At 46.1% G+C, this 14,544-nt stretch overlaps 1 pseudogene; it reads right to left on the minus strand.

Moving 5' to 3' along the window:
- Positions 1 to 355: 355 nt before the first annotated feature.
- On the minus strand, positions 356 to 14,021 carry LOC141133965 (uncharacterized; annotated as a pseudogene).
- Between the last annotated feature and the right edge of the window lie 523 nt (positions 14,022 to 14,544).

Below are 14,544 nucleotides of genomic sequence, written 5' to 3' on the forward strand. Positions count from 1 at the left end.
CAGAACTCTGTGTGAATATCAGCAGCAAAGCAACTTCATTATTCTAGCATTCTAAAGAAAAAGAGAATGCGCTGCATTGAAAGATTTAAAAATTTGCAACGTGACGAATGTGCTATCTCCATTACAAATGCTAGTTTTACAAGACCGAGCACTTCCAGCTCGTACTTGATTTCGAGCTTGCGTGGACTTTCCGATAACAAACTGAAGTTGGCTGAAAATTTGAGAACCTGCTCTCAAACATATTGTGGGTGGAAATTCTGACAGCAAATGTTCGATAGAGCATACACACGGTCAGACTTTCTGACAACAAGCTCACATCATTCCCCGTCAGAAAATCCGATTGTGTGTACGCGGCTTAAGTTTCACGTTCCTACAACAATACAACAGCCGTGTCACGGTGGGTTCTAACATATTGCTACATACAAACAATGAGAAGACTAAAACATGAAACAAACATTTAGATACAAATGTGAGGGGGATATTTCATGTTTTCCAAAACAAAAATAAAAAAACAACCAGATGGCATGCTGCCTTCACTCTTTTAACAATAGAAAAAAATTACAATGGGAGAAACACGAGAGCAGCTCGAAAACCTTGCATGGACCAGCCTCACAAAGTTTAAAAACAGGCATGAGAATTTTAACCACACTCATCTGTCAGAAACCATGAATCAGACTAAGACAGAAGTACAGTTAAATCACACTTGTTTAATATTAATAGTAAAAAGGTAAACAGAGTAAACGTAGTCAAAACATAGCCAGAGTTCAGGAGCCAGAACGGATAGTCAGACAAACCAAAACATCAGGAAGCCAGAGATGAGTGTAGTAGAACAGCAAGCAGGATCTGGAGCCAGAAGGAATGTCAGCCAAGCAAGTCTTTAACAGGAACTCAGGAGAGCGTCACTAGAGATGTGACCAAGGCGAAGGCAGAGATCATCTGGGCTGGACAGCTTAAGTAGGAAGGACTGACGAGTAGGATATCAACAAATGGTGAGTCACTGTGGAGAGAAAGGAGCTGGCAATTAGCTGACAGCTGAGCGGCCAGCTTTGAGAAGGAAGGGCTGAGCCCAGCCCTGACCGCACCCCCTGCTCAATGACCCCTCCCCCTCAGAGGGCTTGAGGGGAAAACGTCTATGGAAATCATGGAGGAGGACAGGGGCATGTACGTCCAAGCATGAGACCCAAGAGTGTTCCTCCAGACTGTACCCTTTCCAATGAACCAGGTACTGTATGTGCCCACGGAACCTACGGAGTCAACAATGGACTGACTGTACTTCATACTCCTCATGGTTCTCAACCTGTACAGGGTGAGGACGAGACACCGAGGTGGTAAAGCAGTTGCAGACCAAAGGTTTAAATAAGGAGACATCAAATACATTCGAGATATGCATATTAGAAGGAAGGTCTAATGGGTAAGCCATTGGGTTAATCTTGTAAAGAATTTGGAAAGGCCCAATAAACCGAGGTGCGAACTTCAGAGAGAGAACACGAAGTCGAAGGTTGCAAGATGACAGTCAGACCCTGTCCCCAACCTGGTAGGAAGGCGCAGGCACATGTCTGCAGTCAGCATTGAGTCTGTATCTATCATTAGGATGTCGCAAAGCCTCCTGGACTTGTGCCCAAGTAGAACAAAGACCACGGAGATGCTCCTCTAACGCAGGAATACTCTGCGGAACAAACGAGTCAGGCAACATGGAAGGATGGAAACCGTAGTTGCCGTAAACGGGGACAATCGGGAAGCCGAATTCAAGGCACTATTGTGAGCAAAATACGCCGACGGTATGAGGTCTGATCAGTTGTTATGAAGCTCAGAGATATAGCAACGTAGGAATTGCTCCAAGGACTGATTGGCTCATTCTGCGCCCCCATTAAACTGTGGGTAACAGAGGAGAAAACAAGCTGAATTCCCAACTGTGAACAAAAGGCTCGCCAGAACCGGGAGACAAACTGCCTACCCCTGTCCGAGAAAATCACCTTGGGTAGCCCATGTAAGTGAAAGATCTCCCGAGCAAAAATGGAAGCCAGTTCCTTAGAAGTGGGCAACTTCTTAAGTGGAATACAATGGGACATTTTTGAGAACCTGTCAACCACCATAAGGATAACTGTGTTGCCCTTGGAGTTGGGTAACTCCACAATGAAATCCATAGGTGACAGGTGGGTCAAGGGCCTCTCTCCATTGGGTATGGGTTGTAGGAGGCCCTGGAAGGTGTTGTGGAGTTTTACTCTGAGGACACACGGAACAGGCAGCTACGAAGGCAGTTAAATCAGCACATAGACTAGGCCACCAGAATTGTTGGGAAATGGCCCAAAAGAGTTGATTCTTCCCAGGGCAGCCAGCAGCCATGGGAGAATGGTAAGTCTGGAGCATGGCAGTAGGGAGAATCTGTGGGACAAAGCAGCGGTCACAAGGTTTCTCAGGAGGAGCATGGACCTGAGCGGCAAGAATTTTGTCACCCAAATGAGAAGTGAAACTGGTGCGAACCGTAGCCAGAATACAATCAGGAGGAATCACAGGAACCAGAACCGACTCCATCTTGGAAGTGGAGGAAAATTGTCGTGACAAAGCCCTTACATTCTTAGTACAGGGTAAGAATGAGACAATGTAATTGAAACTAGACAAGAAAAGAGCCCATTGCGCCCTTCTGGAAGAGAGGTGTTTAGCCTCAGACAAGAATGTGAGATTCATATGGTCAGTAAGAATGAGAACCGGCACAATGGTACCTTCAAGGAGATGTCTCCATTCTTTCAGGACTAAAATGATCGCTAATAGGGATGAGCCGAACACCCCCCCCCGGTTCGCATCCAGAACATGCGAACAGGCAAAAAATTTGTTCAACATGCAAACACTGTTAAAGTCTATGGAACACGAACATGAATAATCAAAAGTGCTCATTTTAAAGGCTTATATGCAAGTTATTGTCATAAAAAGTGTTTGGGGACCTGGGTCCTGCCCCAGGGGACATGTATCAATGCAAAAAGAAGTTTTCAAAACGGATGTTTTTTTGGGAGCAGTGATTTTAATAATGCTTAACCACTTCAATACTAGGCACTTAGACACCTTCCCGCCCAGACCAATTTTCAGCTTTCAGCGCTGTCGCAATTTGAATGACAATTGCGCGGTCATGCTACACTGTACCCAAACAAATTTTTTATCATTTTGTTCCCACAAATAGAGCTTTCTTTTGGTGGTATTTGATCACCTCTGCGGTTTTTATTTTTTGCGCAACAAATAAAAAAAGACCGAAAATTTTGAAAAAAAACAAGTTTTTCTTTGTTTCTGTTAAAACTTTTTTGTAAATAAGTACATTTTCTTCTTCAATGACGGGCACTGATATGGCTGTACTGACGGGCACTGACGGGCACTGATACGCCGGCACTGATGGGCACCGATGAGGTGGCACCAATGAGGTGGCACTGACGGGCACTGATGATGGGCACTGATAGGCGGCACTGATGGGCACTGATAGGCGGCACTGATGGGCACTGATAGGTGGCACTGGTATGCGGCACTGATGGGCACTCATAGGTGGCACAGATGGGCACTTATAGGCGGCACTGATGGGCACTCATAGGTGGCATTGATGGGCACTCATAGGTGGCATTAATGGTTACTTATGGGTGGCACTGATAGTTGGCACAGATGGGCATGGATGGGCACTGATAGATGGGCACTGATGGGCACAGATGGGCACTGACAGGTGGCATGAATGGACACTGATGGGTGGCACTGATGGCACTGCTTGTTTGCAGTGATGCCCCTAAGGGTGGCATTGCTGGGCATCACTGCAACATAATGGTGCCAATCAGTGCCCATTTGTGGGCACTGATTGGCACAGATTTGGCACACTGGGCACATGTGGATGGCCATGGGGTACATACCTGGCCATCCACATGTTGCCCCTTCCCTGGTGGTCCTAGTGGCGATCCCTGGTGGTCCAGTGTGGTGATCTGCGGGGGGGCTGCGCTGATAAACAATCAGCGCAGACCCCCCCTGCCAGGAGAGCCGCCGATCGGCTCTCCTCTAATCGCGTCTGTCAGACGCGAGTGAGGAAGAGCCGATCAACGGCTCTTCCTATTGACAGCGTGATCAGCCGTGATTGGACACGGCTGATCACGTGGTAAAGAGCCTCCGCCGGAGGCTTTTTACCAAGATCAGTGTAGTGGTGTGTCAGACTGACACACCGCTCCACCGATCGCCGCGATGCGCCCCCCCGGGTCATATGACGTCCAGTCAGGATAACAGAACCACTTCCCGGACGTCAATCCGCTATAGGGCGGGCGGGAAGTGGTTAAAGTGAAACATTAAAAGTGTAATATTCCTTTAAATTTCATACCTGGGGGTGTCTATAGTATGCCTGTAAAGGGATGCATGTTTCCCGTGTTTAGAACAGTCTGGCAGCAAAATGACATTTCTAGAGGAGAAAAAGTCATGTAAAACTACTATCGCTAGCGCCAGCTATAATGAATTGTCGGTCCGGCAATACACATAAAAGTTCATTGATAAAAACGGCATGGAATTTCCCCACAGGGGAACCCCGAAGCAAAATTAAAAAAAAAAATGCGTGGGGGTCCCCCTAAATTCCATACCAGGCCCTTCAGGTCTGCTATGGATATTAAGGGGAACCCCGCGCCAAAATAAAAAAAATGGCATACCAGACCTGAAGGGTCTGGTATGGATTTTAAGGGGGACCCCACGCCAATTTTTTTAAAAAAATGGCATGGGGTCCCCCCAAAAATCCATACCAGACCCTTATCCGAGCACGCAACCTGGCAGGCTGCAGAAAAAGAGGGGGGATGAGAGAGTGCCCCCCTCCTGAACCGTACCAGGCCACATGCCCTCAACATTGGGAGGGTGCTTTGGGGTAGCCCCCAAAGCACTTTGTCCCCATGTTGATGGGGAGAAGGGCCTCATCCCCACAACCCTTGCCCGGTGGTTGTGGGGGCCTGTGGGCAAGGGGCTTATCAGAATCTGGAAGCCCCCTTTAACAAGGGGACCCCCAGTTCCCGCCCCCCCCTGTGAATTGGTAATGGGGTACATACCCCTACCATTTCACGAAAAAAGTGTCCAAGAGGTTAAAAAATACAAGAGATGGTTTTTGACAAGTCCTTTATTAATTCTTTTTTCTTCCATTTCTTTCTTCTGGTCTTCCTTTGGTGTTCTTCTTCTTCCTCCATCTTCTTCTTCTCCATCTTCTTCTTCCTCCGCTGTTCTCATCCCGCATCTTCCTCCGGCTTTCTCTCTGCTCCGTCCGCACGATCCGCCTCAGTGGGAGTCTTCAGCCGTGTGATGCTTCGGTTCTTCTAAAACTTCTTATATAATGGAGGGTGGGGCCACCCAGTAACCCTGCCCTCCTCTGACACACGGGGACTTCACGGGGACTTCCCTGTGGTTTGTGGCTTTCCCCGTGTTGTCAGAGGGGGCAGGGTCACCCGTTTACATTTGTCACCCATTTACATTTGTACCCCATTACCAATTCACACGGGGGGCGGGATCTGGGGTTCCCCTTGTTAAAGGGGGCTTCCAGATTCCGATAAGCCCCCCACCCACAGACCCCCGCAACCACCGGGCAAGGGTTGTGGGGCTGAGGCCCTGCTCCCCATCAACATGGGGACAAGGTGCTTTGGGGGCTACCCCAAAGCACCCTCCCAATGTTGAGGGCAGGTGGCCTGGTACGGTTCAAGAGGGGGGGCGCTCTCTCGTCCCCCCCTCTTTTCCTGCGGCCTGCCAGGTTGCATGATTAGATAAGGGTCTGGTATGGATTTTAGGGGGACCCCCACGCATGTTTTTTTTTAATTTTGGTTAGGGGTTCCCCTGTGGGGAAATTCCATGCCGTTTTTATTAATGAACTTTTATGTGTTTTGCCGGACCGACAATTCATTATAGCCGGCACTAGCGATAGTAGTTTTACATGACTTTTTTCCTTTAGAAATGTCATTTTGCTGTCTGACTGTTCTAAACACGGGAAACATGCCCCCTTTTACAGGCATACTATAGACACCATCCAGGTACGAAATTTAAAGTAATATTACACTTTTATTGTTTCACTTTAAGCATTATTAAAATCCCTGCTCCCGAAAAAACGGTGGTTTTTAAAACTTTTTTTTGCATTGATACATGTCCCCTGGGGCAGGACCCAGGTCCCCAAACACTTTTTATGACAATACCATGCATATAAGCCTTTAAAATTAGCACTTTTGATTTCTCCCATAGACTTTTAAACGGTGTTCCGCGGCTTTCAAATTTGCCGCGAACAACCCAAATTGTTCGCTGTTCGGCGAACGGGCGAACAGCCAATGTTTGAGTCTAACTTATGTTCAACCCGAACATAAAGCCCATTCCTAATCGCTAACAGATGTCACCAATCTTGTAATTGCACTCCACAGGTGACAATTTCTTGGAAAAGTAGCCACAAGGATGCATATCGCTCTCAGAGGTAGGACGTTGAGACAGAAGAGCGCCAACTCCAGTCTCAGAAACATCAACCTCAAGGATAAAAGGTAACGTAGGATCAGGATGTGCCAACACAGGAGCAGAAACAAAGGCAGCCTTGAGACTCTCAAAGGCCATAATGGACTTCGGAGACCAACTCTGTGGGTTACCATTTCTGGTCATATCAGTCAGAGGCTTGACCAGACACGAGAAGTTACGAATAAACTTCCGATAATAGTTGGCAAAGCCAAGAAAACATTGCAGAGGAGATAAACCCATGGGTCAGGGACACTTTAGGACTGCTGAAAGTTTCTCTGGGTCCATCGAAAAACCAGCAGTGGAAATGGCATAGCCCAGGAATTTAACCTGTTCACGATGGAATTCACACTTTTTTAATTTACAATAGAGATTGTTCTCTCTTAGTTTCTGAAGCACATGCCAGACATCTGTGTGATGGCTCTCCAGGGACTTTGAAAATATGAGAATATCGTCAAGATAAACCATCACACATCTATTATTGTTTAATAATAATAATAATAATAAAAGGGTAAACGGAGTAACCGTAGTCAAAACATAGCCAGAATTGAGGTACCAGAATGCATAGTCAGACAAGCCAAAACGTCAGGGAGCCAGAGATGAGTGTAGTAGAACAGCAAGCAGGATCTGGAGGCAGAAGGAATGCCAGCCAAGCAAGTATTTAACAGGAACACAGGCGTGCGTCTCTAGAAATGTGACCAAGTCGAAGGCAGAGATCATCTGTGCTGGATGGGTTAAGTAGGCAGGACTGATGAGCAGGATATCATCAACAGGTGAGTCACTGTGAAAGGAAAAGAAGCTGGGAATTAGCCGACAGCTGAGCGGCCAGCTTTGAGAAGGAAGGGCTGAGCCCAGCCCTGACATCATCATTACAGATTTCTGAAGCCACAGCCAAGCTACTTCCAAGGTATTTTTATTCTGGGGTCTCGTACCTAAAGACATCAAAAAGTACCTGCCAAAGGAATACACCTTACTGTACCCTGTGACCATGTATGCAAATCTTTAAGGTATCTCATGTCCAGAGCCCCAAACCAAGACCTCATGTGCGATGCAGCTGTCTAAATGGAGGAAATAAATGAGGATCCACACCAACACATGGACGGCCAGCATTACCCATGACGATTCAAATCGCTTATGATGTGTCCCTGCGTCCAGGACACACTAGCACTAGCTTTCAGAGCAGTACTGCCTAGTGCCTATTTTTACAGTACTGGCACCCAGTGTTTCCGATTATTATACACGGCCTCCCGGTATTCTAGAATCTACTCCTCCCAATTCATACTAGGCCCTTCAGGAATCATAATCTGGTAGCCCCCTTTAACAAGGAGGCCAACAGATGACATGGGCTTCCTCTTAGAATCCATACCAGGCCCTTCGGATATGGATTGAGGGGGGCCACGCTGTTTTTTGCATTCTTTAGTTTACATTTCAGCTCTCAGAGGAGAAGCTTGCTGACAGCCGATGAGTCATCGGTTGTTAAGGACGCGGCAGCCGGCTTCCCGTCCCGCTCCTTAACAACCAGCTATTCTTTACACATAATTTGAATCGGTCGATAATTTTTTGACCAAGATGAATTTGAATCGTTCTGAAAATAAGGAATTCGTTAGAAAATTAATAAACAAAACTAAACTAATTCTGAAACTAATCAACTAAACTAAATTAGTAACATAACAAATCTATCCAAATATTTCTGTTCTGCACATGTCTAACCTGAAGACAGCATGTGTAATGTACTTTGTGCAGGGTCGGATTAACATAGGGGCTATTGAAGCTGCAGCTCCAGGCCCCTTAACTTAAGATAGGCCCATTTTCCAAAAAAAAAAGAAAAAAATCACCAAAAAAAGATTGAGTTTCGAGAGTTGTAGAGATCTACCCACCACTGATTACAATTTGGGGCTCCTAGGACCTATGGTTCCGGAGATACGGGGCTCCTTGTGCAGCCTGTCAGAAGCTACATACAGTGCGGCCACAAGCTGGCACACTCTTGTTTGCAGCAGACTGAGAGGATGAGCTGACAGTGCCTCTCAATTCTTGTCAGAGGCACTGAGCTCAATGGACAGTTTGGAACCTTGGACCAATGGTAAAGCACCATTGGCCCCAGCTGTCCAATAAAAATGTGTCTCAGAAGGGGGCATGTGTCTAAAAGACACATGCTCCCTTCCAGCCCAGCCCTCTTAATTAGAAGGACAAAATATGGGTTTATGGGTATAGAGTTTACCCATAATCCCATGTTTTTCTCACACAGTTAAGAGGGAGAATGAGAATCTTCTGCTGCTGAAAAGGTACTGTTTTAATCAAGCTAAATCATATATTATAATGCTATATGTTATAATATAATAATTTATTATTTATCTATTTACTCTGAAATTATTGGTTGTAAGTTATAACTTCAAACTTCAGTAATTTGTTTGTTAGGCCACCTGCTTGAGTACAGTTTTTGAAAATATAATAAATGACCTTAAAAACAATATATAATAATTATTTGTATATTACTTATGGTAATTAACCGCCTGCCACCCAGGCCAATTCTGACACTTCTCTCCTACATGTAAAAATCATAATTTTTATTGCTAGAAAATTAGTTAGAACCCTCAAACATTATATATATATTGTTTTAGCAGACACCCTAGGGCAGTGATGGCGAACCTTGACACTTCAGATGTTTTGGAACTACATTTCCCATGATGCTCAACAACACTGCAGAGTGCATGAGCATCATGGGAAATGTAGTTCCAAAACACCTGGAGTGCCAAGATTCGCCATCACTGCCCTAGGGAATAAAATGGCGGTTGTTGCAACTTTTTATGTTACTCGGTATTTGCGCATTTCACGAATAAAAAAAAAAAAACACTAAAGTTAGCCCGATTTTTTTGTATACTATGAAACCTGATGTTATGCCGAGTAAATAGATAACTAACATGTCACGCTTCACATTTGTGCACACTTGTGGAATAGCCCCAAACTTCATAAATTAAAAATCTCCACAGGTGACGCTTTAACATTTTTTACAGGTTACATGTTTAGAGTTACAGAGGAGGTCTAGTGCTAGAATTATTGCTCTCACTCTAACGTTTGTGATGTATGTAACCTGTGTGTATCTGGCTCTGATACTAGCCAGTGCCTCACCAGCCACTCACCTCACTGTACGTCCCTGACCCAAATCCTAAAAATACATTCGGACAGGGCTATATGAATGCTGTAGCTGTGATGCTTCACTTCACAGTTTTGACATTTTCTTGTAAATTCTTTAGCTGCAGCATCTTTAACTCAGCCTGCAGAGTTTGACATAAAGGACCGCCTGTCAAACTCTCCTATTGATTTCAATAGGGCCACTCTGCAACTGCAAGCCAAATTCACTTGCAGTAGCAGCATAGTCTAACAATGTAAAAATACCATTTAGCAATGTAAAAAAAAACAAGGAGGCAGCAGTAGTACCTCATGAACGCCTGCCAGCTGCTGCTATACCATTAATTGAAAAGCAATCTACCACAGATCACTTTTCAGAGGGCAGTAAGCATTACCACAAATGTGAAAGAAACGTGAAACACATCATCCATTTCACACTCACCACCAACCAGGTCACTCCCCAGCCACATCCCATGTTAGCCACCTCCCTTCAACTTATATCACAGGTGACCAGTTACCAACCTGCAGATGACAGACCCTACTCCAAAGGATATCACTTCCAGTTACTTCTCCACCCGGTGATTGATATGCCTCCATGACCACCTCACACCCCCCCTGCTGACAGACATCTCTCCCCAGCCTGTCCCCACACACCTTCTCACCTGCTGACTTGTGGATGGGGGAATCACTCCTGCAGTGTTATTGTGTTCTGCCTGTGGGGAACCTTCCCTACCCACAGAATACAATGATCAGTGTTGCTAACTATAGCTGGTAGCACTGATTGTTTTGGGAAAAATCTGACAGGATGGTTGTACTCAAGTCGATTAATAGATTGACTTGTGTACAACCAGCTAACCCATACATAGATCGACTATGGCCGGTCTCTGCTTAATTGGCTTAATTTCAATCCATGTATGGCACGCTTAACCACTACGCAGTCCCTAAACATCCTTCCACAAACCTTTACATTTTTCCTTCGCAGATTCCTTCATCCTCCTCACCAGTACATAGTGCCCACTGTGATACCCTCCACACTCCTCTCCTGTACATACTGCCCTCTGTCATACCCTCCACACTTCTCTTCTATACATAGTGCCCATTGTCATACTCTCCAAACTCCTTTCCTGTACATAGTTCCCGCTGTCATACACTTCTCTCCTGTACATAGTGCCCACTGTCATACCATCCTCACTCCTCTCCTGTAAATACTGCTCACTGTCATACCCTCCTCACTCCTCTCCTGTACATATTGCCCGTCATATCCTCCACATTCCTCTCCTGTGCATACTACCCACTGTCATATACTTCTCCCCTGTACATAGTGCCCACTGTCATATCCCCCCACAATCCTCTCCTGTGCATACTGCCCACTGTCACACACTCCTCTCCTGTACATACTGCCTGCTGTCATACCCTCCACACTCCTCTCCTGTACATACTTCTCACTGTAAAACACGTCTCTCCTGTACATAGTGCCCACTGTCATACCTTCTACACTCTTCTCCTGTACATATTGCCTGCTGTCATACCCTCCACACTCCTCTCCTGTACATACTGCCCACTGTTTTACCCTCCACACTCATCTCCTGTACATACTGCTCAGTATCATACCCTCCACACTGCTCTGCTGTACATACTGCCCACTTTAATAAACTCCTCTACTGTACATAGTGCCAGCTGTCATACCCTCCACACTCCTCTCCTGTGCATACTGCCCACTCTCATACCATCCACACTCCTCTCCTGTACATACTGCCTTACTCTCCAAACTCCTCTTCCTGTACATACTGCCCCATCATACCCTCCACACTCCCCTCCTGTACATACTGCCAACTGTGTTTCTTTCCACACTCCTCTCCTGTACATACTACCCCTGTAATACATTCCACATGCTTCTCCTGTACATACTGCCCACTGTCATCCCCTTCACTCTCCTCTTAAGGACATACTGCCCACTGGAATACCCTCCACACTCCTCTCCTGTACATAGTGCCCACTGTCAACCCTCCTCACTCCTCTGCTGTGTATGCCCACTGTCATACCCTGCACTCTCCTCTCCTGTACATAGTGCCCACTGTTATACCCTCCACATTCCTCTCCCTCACTTGCATATACTTCCCACTTTTATACCATCCATACTCCTCCCCTATGCCTCTTACCCACAAAAACACTTCTTTAAAATTACAATGAATATCCTCAATGTTACCAGCTCTAGAATGGGCACACTTTTGTTAGTTCAACTAAAGAAAATTTTCTCAGTCCTCATATTTGTTCTGCCCATTATTAGTACTCAATTTTGTGATTACTATTGTGATGTATAGAGGTACATAGGGGATGTCAGCTACTCTAAATATACCACTGGTAAAAAAAAGTGTCCCTGAAAATATTTTTGAAATGTTGGCAACTATGCACTTGGGCACTGCCCAAGGGCCACCAGGTCAGTAGGGGGCCCCATTAGAGGTTCCTGGGATCCTGTGATATTAAAGCATTAGTAAACTTCGCTAACATTACTACTTTTTATTGGCCCTGAAGTAGGTTATGCCATACTGTAGAAGTATGCACAGAATATTAGCACATTAGGGTACACTTACCTGTCAGACTGAGCCCTCCAGCGCTGTGATCAATCTGGTGGGTCCCAGGCGCTTCCATGTTCACCCGGTCTTCCTTCCGGGTTCTGTGCCTTCGGTCACTTGCCTTGACCGGGCTGCCTTGATGTCACTCCCATGCATGCTCATGCGCATCCTCTCTCTCTCTCATGCCCCCTCTCTCTCATCCTCCCTCCCATACCCCTCACCCCTCTCTCATCACCTTTCTCTCTCTCCCATCCTCCCTTTCTCTATTTAATTTATTTGTTATAACAAAAAATTGTTTGCATTTTATTTATTTATTTATAAAAAGCCCCACCAAAATCCTCAGCACCAGGCCCATGATGTTCTTATTCCGGTCCTGACTTTGTGTATTCAGGGCTGTAGACTGGTACCAAACTGTCTGGGTGTGCACTGACCTGAGTCACCTCGGCTGTCTAGGTGACTAATTGTTAAGTAGCTTACTGTTTAATTAGATCATTGTTTATGTTGGCTGTTCATTACTGTTGTAGGGGACCAGAGGGGTGGACAGCTGGCTCAGAGACAGTCCATTAAAACAAAAGTGGCTTTAGTCAGCAAAATGGCAAAATAAACATAAGATGAGACAGACTTGTCTTGTCACACGGTTGTGCACACGGGTACAGCTTACAGTTCAGCAGCACACAGGCTTATAGGTAATAGTTCATGGCTCCAATCAGAGCTACAGTCTTTATGTGGTTAAACTCACCCAGCATGTACACCATCCAGCAATGGACATTTTCACACAGCGTGCTGCTGTGCCTCTCTCTCCTACTCAAACAGCTTCTCTCTGACACTCTCAGCCCAGCTGACAATAAACAGGTCTGAAGGGGAAGTACCTGCCCTCCTCGATTAAGCCCTTCTTAACCCTGCCCCAGGCTGACCCTCTACATATCCCTCCCCTGTTCCAGGCCAGGGGTCTGGACACCACAAATCCAGTGGCAATAGACCCGGGAAAGGGCATCTGCATTCTGATGTACCTTTCCTGATTTATGTACCACTACAAACCTGAAGTCCTGTAGAGCAAGGAACCACCGAGTGATTTTGGAGTTTTTATCTTTATTTTGGGCCATCCACCTAAGGGGTGCATGATCTGAAACTAACTTGAAGGGTCGGCCCAACAAGTAGTAGCGGAGTGTCTCCAAAGCCCATTTTATTGTAAGACACTCCCTTTCCACAATGGAATAATTCCTCTCAGCTGGCGTGAGCTTCCTGCTCAAGTACACTCCGGGGTGCTCATCCCCCCCAATCATCTGGGACAGTACTGCACCCAGACCCAACTTTGAGGCATCTGTTTGTACCAGGAACTCTTTTTGGAAGTTGGAAGCTACCAACACTGGTTCCTGGCACAAAGCTTGCTTCAACCGGCAGAACGCTCCTTCTGCTTCTGCACTCCATTGAACAACAGTTGCGTTCTTTCCCTTGGTGAGATCAGTCAGAGGCGCTGCCAGACTGGCAAAGTTGGGGACAAACCTCCTATAATAGCCCGCCAAGGAAAGAACGTATCTGTTTCTTTGTGAGTGGACTGGGCCATTTCTGAATAGCCTCCACCTTGTTTAGTTGGGGTTTAATCATGCCCCTGCCTACAACATACCCCAGGTAGTAGGCCTCCTCCAACCCAACCTTGCTCTTTTCTGGGTTCACTGTGAACCCCACCCTTCGGAGTGCATCCAAGACCAACTGGACCTTCAGTAAGTGACTCTCCCAGCCCTGACTAAAGATGACAATGTCATCAAGATAGGCTCCTGAGAATTCCTTATGAGGTCTCTGTACGAAGTCCATGGCCCTCTGGAAAGTGGCTGGGGCCCCATGTAACCCAAACGGCATTCGGGAATACTGCCATAACCTCTCTGGTGTGGCAAATGCAGTTTTTTCTTTAGCCTCTGGGGAAAACTACATCTGCCTGTATCCCTTGGTCAAGTCAAGAGTGGTGATGGCCGGCTCTAATCTCTTGATTAACTCATCCACTTGGGGCATGGGATATGCGTCTGGCTTGGAGACTTCATTTAATTTGCGAAAGTCATTGCAGAACCACCAGGTTCCATTTGGCATGGGTACAAAGACTACAGGGCTGGACCAGCTACTTGAAGACTCCTCAGTGATCCCAAGGTCCAACATACTCTTAATCTCAGCTGAGACAATATTCTGGCGAGCTTCGGGTATGCGGTAGGGTTTGAGGTTTACTTGAATGCCAGGGTCTTTAATGACATTATGTTCAATTACAGAGGTTAGGCCCAGCAGGTTTGAAAAAATGTCTTGATTCCTCTGCAAAAACTCCCAGGACTCCTGTTTTTGAGGAGGGGAGAGAGCCTCTGCAATCCCTATGTTCTTAATCTGAGCATCAGGGTCT

This window comes from Aquarana catesbeiana, linkage group LG03, assembly GCF_042186555.1.
Source record: "Aquarana catesbeiana isolate 2022-GZ linkage group LG03, ASM4218655v1, whole genome shotgun sequence".
NCBI lineage: Eukaryota > Metazoa > Chordata > Amphibia > Anura > Ranidae > Aquarana > Aquarana catesbeiana.